The sequence below is a fragment of the Ixodes scapularis genome, unplaced genomic scaffold (genome assembly GCF_016920785.2).
Source record: "Ixodes scapularis isolate PalLabHiFi unplaced genomic scaffold, ASM1692078v2 PGA_scaffold2__306_contigs__length_199485367, whole genome shotgun sequence".
Taxonomy (NCBI): domain Eukaryota; kingdom Metazoa; phylum Arthropoda; class Arachnida; order Ixodida; family Ixodidae; genus Ixodes; species Ixodes scapularis.
In genome coordinates, this window is record NW_024609857.1 from 195,374,629 (window position 1) to 195,381,678 (window position 7,050).

General features: G+C 43.7%; 1 pseudogene; it reads left to right on the forward strand.

The window, feature by feature from the left end:
• Nucleotides 1-1,359: 1,359 nt before the first annotated feature.
• Nucleotides 1,360-2,236, forward strand: LOC115317142 (annotated as a pseudogene).
• Nucleotides 2,237-7,050: the final 4,814 nt, after the last annotated feature.

Genomic DNA, 7,050 nt, shown 5'->3' on the forward strand with positions numbered 1-7,050 from the left:
GGCGCCCGAACCTTCCCCTACCGATTATGATGCTTCGGTGACTTCGACTTATGCAGTTTCTCACCGACGTAGGTATCTGTCATCATGCGCAAAGCTTACCTGTACTTCCACATCTTCTGCAGTGGAGGTGCATTACTCCTTTCATTGTTTCTCGAAGCGTTTCATAATTGTTTTCGCTTTCCCCTTGCAGGGTCCTGTGCCACCCGTACCGAGGGCAAGGGGAAGGTGAACGTGTTAAGGGCCAAACTTCGACAGCTTCGAAAAACTCCTGCAACGACTGCAGCGACGGCTTCATATGCTGACTGCCACTGAGATAGTTGAAAGTGTACGTAGCCTTGTTTCTCCAGCCGTTGCTGCTCTTGTGCAAGCTCAGCTGAAGATGAGCAATGCTAGCAGGTTCGGCAGGCGGTGGTGCAGCCGAATAAAGCCTTTGCCTTGGGCTTGTACTTCCACAGTCCTAAGGGTTATCGTTACTGTAGGCAATTATTGAGGCTCCCATCCGTTAGGTCTGTACAGCTTTGGCTTCAGCGTGTTCCCCTAAGGTTGGTTTTTACCCAGAAGTTTTCTAACTTGTCAAAAGATGGTTAGCTTCTTTCTCACCATATGATAAACCATGTATCATTGTCTTTGACGAGATGCACGTCACGAAAGAGCTCTCGTACAGCCCCTCTGTGGACAGGTTTGAAGGGCTCGAAGAAAGTATCACTAGAAGAGGCCATAAACTCGCTAACAAAGCTCTTATCTTTATGGCTAAAGGCATTCGCACGCCATGGAAGCAGCCACTTGGCTATTTTTTTGCTCATGGGGGAACACCTGCCAACATTTTGTGAAACTCCCTTTTCCAGTGCCACAATTTGCTTGTGAAAGCCGGTCTGGAGCCAGTAGCTGTCGCATGTGACCAAGGGAATCAAAATGTTGCTCTTTTTAATGGCCTTGTTACCCCTGAGAAGCCCTACATAACTGTGAACGAGAAACCACTTTTTTCCTATTTGATGTTCCGCATCTGCAGAAGTGCTTGCGAAATATGTTCTTCAAGTACAATTTTGAAGTTGAAGACCGCACGTTAAAAAGCTCTTTCGTCAGGAAAGCCTACAAAAAAGACAAACAGGTTCAAATCCGATCCATGCCCCGGCTCAATGAAAAGCATTTTAATTTGAGTTTTGCCTCCAAGACGTAAGTGAAGCTAGCAGCACAACTATTCAGTAATTACTGTGCTGCTGCAATGTTCGCCATGGTAACTTTTCAGCAACTGCCAGTTGAAGCTATCCACACAGCCCGGTTCACTGAAAAAATGGATCGCCTTTTTGATAGCTTGAGCAGCTCAAGCAGAAACGCGGGAAGAGTGCATATCTGTCTGCAATGCACGAGGGTTCATTTTACAAAGAGTTTCTAAGGGAATGCCTTCTCATGTTCAAAAGCCTTAACGTTCTTGGGTGCCCACGGTAGCCTGCTTGGATTCGCGGTTTCTGCTTGACCATTCGGTCTGTGATGCTGATTTGAGCACATGACATCTTAGTATGGTTTCAGATACCTTCTCACTCGCCGTCTCAACCAAGATGCACTTGAAAACGCATTCTCCGTAATAAGGTCGAAGTCTGGTGCGAACACCAGTTCCTCTTGCCGGCAGTTTCAGGCAGCCTTTAGGCATCTCCTAGTTAGCAACTTGTTTAAACTGCCCGACAAGAGCAACTGCGAAGAGTACATGGCAACTCTTTTAGCGGCTCTTCCTGTAGGTCTCTCAGTTCCCTCACCTTCGCTTAGTCCAGGAAGCTCCCTTCCACAATTTGCAGCTGACCTCACATCTTGTAGTTATCCCTCTTTATTATCATTTAACATCATGGTTTACTTTGCTGGATGGCTGGTAACAAGGTTTGTCAAGTTCCATACATGTCAAAACGTGACTCAGCAATGTGAATTGCAAATCAAGAATGCCACTTTTTTTGATGAGAGCCACGTGTTGTTGTATTTGAGTGGGAAAGGAACGGCTGAAGGAGACTTTGGAAGCGTCTTCGCCCTTTCACCTTACTTCGTTTCCTTCGTTCAAGCTTGTGAGGACGGTTTTGTGGCGTCAGTTGACAGCCTGGTTTTAAAAGAAGGCGTTGGGAAGGCGTTGTGCATCACTCTTCATGAGAAGGTCGAAAGGCTGCTGACTCTCTGCAGTGATGATGTCTACAATGATTTATTTGCTTTGTTTGTAAGAGTGCAACTTTATTGGTTTGCCCGTGAAAACTTGTGAGTTTCTTGATGCAGCTGTGAGACGCAAAACTAAACAACAAGTCCAGAGGCTTTGCAGATGAGACAACACTTGCGTTATGCCCACAGGAATTGCCTTTAGTTTATTTCATATGCTGCATTCAATGCTCGCGCTAGCATACCGGATTTTGCGAGTACATTCCTCTAAATTATCGCATGCCCTGCCGAAACTGTCTACAGCGATGATCAAATGAATAACGCATACTTTAAATAAAGTGTAAAAGTCCGTTTCGCATACGTTAATTGGAAACACTGCAATTAACGTATGGGTTCAGTAAGATGAACTTGAGTTGTCCATGGATCAATATCACAATTTCAGTGCCGCAGCATGCAAAACTGACCTTTTAATTTTATTTAAAATATTTTTGATTTATTTGACCCACGCTGTATAGTGCTAGATGACGTTGCCCACTCGAATGAGTGGACAGGGTGTCTACCAAATTACTTATTCCAAATTCTCCAATTTCCCCAAGGTTTTCCTGACTGTTTCAATAAAATGTTGACCATTTCATTTCATTTCATTTCATTTATTGTTCTCTCAGGGCCCGAAGGCATTACAGAGAGGAGTGGGGCTTTTTTTGAACGGAAACATATGAGTATAACGATACATAAGGCAAGACATAAAACAAAAGTTATTGAACATCAAAAAACTTAGTAATGGCAATTTTAAAATCAGTAGCATCAGTTATCGAGACTATGGGTGCAGGAAGGCGATTCCAATCTATTGAGGTCTGAGGGAGAAAGGAGGCATTGAAAGATGAGGTGTTACACTGGGGGACGCCCACTTTTAGATGGTGATTAGTTCGTAGCGAAATGTAAGATGGTTCTAAGAATAATGTTTGACGAAGTGTTGGATTAGAGTGAAAAATCTTCTGAAAAAGACAAAGCCGGGATATTTTCCTGCAAAGAGAGAGGTCAGGCAAGGAAAGGGATGCTTTCATAGATGTTTCGGTTCAGGGAGTACTTAGTGGCCTGCGCTGCCTAGTGACTTGTCGGGCATCGTTATTCAGTGCAGCGGCACCAACGTGCAATCATCGGGCTTCGTTGCAGGCTGCCGTTGCACTTTTACTTATAATTTTCATTGGGAACTTTTTTTATGATTTCCTTAATACTACCGTCCTTTCAATATAATTCTAATTACTTGAAAATTTTAGGTTTCCCAGGTTGGTAGACACCCCAAGGGGCACCCTACACACACTGTGCGACCCTGTGCATGATTGAAGAGTGTGTGAGAAGGAGCGTTGGTTTCGATGTGCACTTGTGCAGTGTGACTTCCTGAAATATAAACCTGGATTAATGTATGGTTGTCTGAGGCATACAAAAGCAGATGAAACTGCGATGAAAGGTAAATCATTGAGCCAGTCAGTGTGATGCTAACAATTTGCAACAGAGAAGTTTGATAACCTTTTCAAATGTTCTTCTTTTTCTGTCCGTTTGTGGCAGTTTCTTGCGTACTATTGCTTATATAGACAGTCAAGCTATGGAGCACAATGTGTTTGTGGCAAGCACATTTACTATAACGAAAGGTCTCATATTTCAATCTCTTGAAGCTTTAATTCATGTGAACATTCAAATGCAAAAGACTTGTATGGCCCCGCACTTCCACCTGTGATTTATATGGTTAAATCTAGTTACGAGCTCTCAACGTGAACAGTGCAAGATAAATGCGTAAACGTGCCTCCTGTTGAGAGAATTAAGCAAGGTTATTAAGTGCATGCATATAGTTGTCCAAACCTCCTTTCACTGCGTTTTCAAAACCATATCTCCATCTTTAAGTGTCCTGTGGTGGTGTTTTAAGTTCGTATATAATGAACTGTGTAAACCAAGCTTGTGTCGATTTGTCTTTCTTGGCAAACAAGCTATAGTTACAGTAAAAAGTATGCCTTCATAGGCGTGCTGGAACACCCTGCTTAATTGAAAAGGATAGGTTCCCAGAACTGATTAAAAACTGGTTCTTTTGCAAGAGAGATTACATGGGAGTGAAAGCGAATATATTGATACAAACAAGGCTATGACGCCTGAAGCAAGGTATGGTGGCATGATTTTGCAAGGTATCCCTTGCAAAATCATGCCACCATGTCGCGGATGAAAGCTTCCTCACGCAGGTGAATCGTCTAAAACGCGGAGGGTACCCGATCGCTTCTTGGTAAAAGTAGCGGATAACCTTGTTTCCAATATGAAGAGAAGAGACGACGATCATATTCCTTTCAGACAACTAACAAGACCGGCGGTGATTCCTTACATTCGCAACCTATCGCACAATCTAAAAAAAGTTGCGGCTCATTTTGAAGTGACAGTGGTGTTTTCAGCGCCACACAAGCTGTTTCATCTATGCTCGAAAATAAACAACGAAAAAGGAGAGGGTAAGGTGTGTCAAAAGAGACACACCAAGCAATACGTAGAGTGTGCAACGTCAGTGGTGTATAACATTCCATTGAGTTGCGGGAAATCGTATGTGGGCCAAACGGGGCGTTGCGTAAGTGAAAGGGCCAGAGAACATGACTGGCCAGTCAAACAGTCCCCGTCGGGCAATCTTGCGGTGCATTGTGATAGGTGCCCGTGTGGCCCGGAATTGGAAAAAAACAACAGTTCTGGGCAGATACAAAAACAAAACAGCGCGAGAAATACATGAGGCGTTCCGCATAAGAGATCAAGGGGAGAGTTTGTGTATTAGTACGCCGTCACTACACTTAACAGATAAAGAGTTTTTCTTTTTGAGCCAACACCCAGATAGACGGTATTAATAGTCAATGTTGTTTTCAATGCGCTTCGTCTCTGTCCCCTTCTTTGTCCTTGTTTATTCGGCGCTTTCCATTCAATGATGTACCAACTGGCCCGTTTATCTATTTTATTATGAAGGACGGTACTTGCTCAGGCGAGTGGAACGTCTGAAAAAATAAAATCTAATTTCGCGCGACCGGCGAAAATCATTTTAATTTCGCACCAAAAGCAATCGTGACGTCACAAACATGAGGAAATTGCGTCATTTCGTGTTTCTGTTTAATAAAGCGTCACTTCCTGCACGTCACCGGTGAGCATGACTAATGAGAATGCCGCGAATCTCACAGATGGCGCTGCTCCCCATGAGCCGCCATCTTTGCGCCTATGGGCTTCTATGGAAGCTTCACTACCATTTATACATATACCTTGGCGACACAACCACTTGATCGTGTCTGGGGCGAGGCACCTGCATAGCCGCGTCGCGGTACCTTTGTTTGATGGGCGCCCTCGTGAATGCACGGTGCGCCATAGTGTGTGTTTATACTATCTAAAGTTAGTCTGCCTCAACTGGCGATTTCTCTCAGCTGTAGACGAGCAATATAGCCACTACAGTACAACCGCTAGCCTGGGGTCTTTAACGTGCACCACGCAGTAGTAATACACGACCGCATGCCGGTACGATGCTCATCCAGATCGAAACGGCCAGGGGCAGAAATTGATTGTGTCCTTTGCGTTAGGCTTATTGGTGTTGGATATTTCTCTTTGACACCCTATGGAACTAGGACATAATGAACAACCATTTGTGTTTTTTTTCCTCTTCCACTGGGAGTAATCTTTAGGGTTCTCCTTACTTGATGATGCCACCTTATTTGGAAGCGGAGGTGGACGTCCGGAGGAAATATCCCTTCAGTGTACGGGAGAGCAAAACATGAAACAGAAGTCTTATGTGACACTCAAGCTAAAAAAACAGAGCATCTGGAAAGCTCGATGGACTCTATCAAAAGTTTGACCTCTGTTGCAAGGTGTGGAATCCCTGCTCAATTCCGGATACAAAACGTCAGCTCCTTGTGTTCGATTGCACGTCAGTTGCAACAGTACTCGTCCAGTGGGAACTCAAGGCAAAGGTAGAGGCGAGCTTGCGCTCGCAGCATTTCTGATTATAAACCAAAGTTTCAGATTCTCATTTTCAAATTTTGCAGTGGATCAATCGACGTTCACTTAAGTCTAATATCGTCAAAACAAAACAAGTAACGTCGTGGACGTATGTGATATCTATATAAGTAAAATACACTTGGCAGCAAAACAATAACAACAAAAAAAGAAAAGAAAAGTAAGAGACCATTGTTTTTCTTTTATCTTCCTGGCGATTTTCTTTTTCAGTTAAATAAATCAGAAAGGTGTCCACAACGTAAGTTCTTGTTTTGACAATATTAGGCTCAGATGGACGTCGTTCGTAGAAAATGTTTTTATCGTTTTTATCTTTTGATCGAGTTGACATCCTCTTCTCAAATTTTCTCGCTCTATTCCAACTGCTGGCGTCCCATTCTCAAAGTTTCATCTTCCCGTGATGTGAAATTTATTTACACAGGCCAAAAAACAAGGTTTTCTAAAAAAAGATGCTGAAGTTCATGCACTACAGGTGTTCATCTCTTCTACATAAGTGAAAAGAAGTAAATGATTAGCATAAGATAGAACTGTTTGAAAGCAAAATAGATATTTGCTTTCAAGCAGTTACATGACAGCAGACGCCAGCACATGTTGCTCGTGTAACTAAACTTCAGCAGACGCCTCGCGAAAGGCCTGATAGGGCTCTGAAAGTGAGACTTTTGTTGATTCTATTTTCTTCTTTTGTATGCTGTGTTAGCGCGCGTGGTCAAACGCTTGCGTACGCTATAAGCGTGGCTCGTCAACCCTCTGAGGTAGTGCGGGGCGAAACAGAAATGCCCTAATATGTGTTAGTCAATAAAAAAATGAAAGCCGTTTACAAATCCCTGTAACGCCGAATTGGAGCGCAGCTCTTGAGGAGGAGTAGGGAAGGGTACTGAGGGGGGTCACGTCACCTGCGGGTAGTCACGT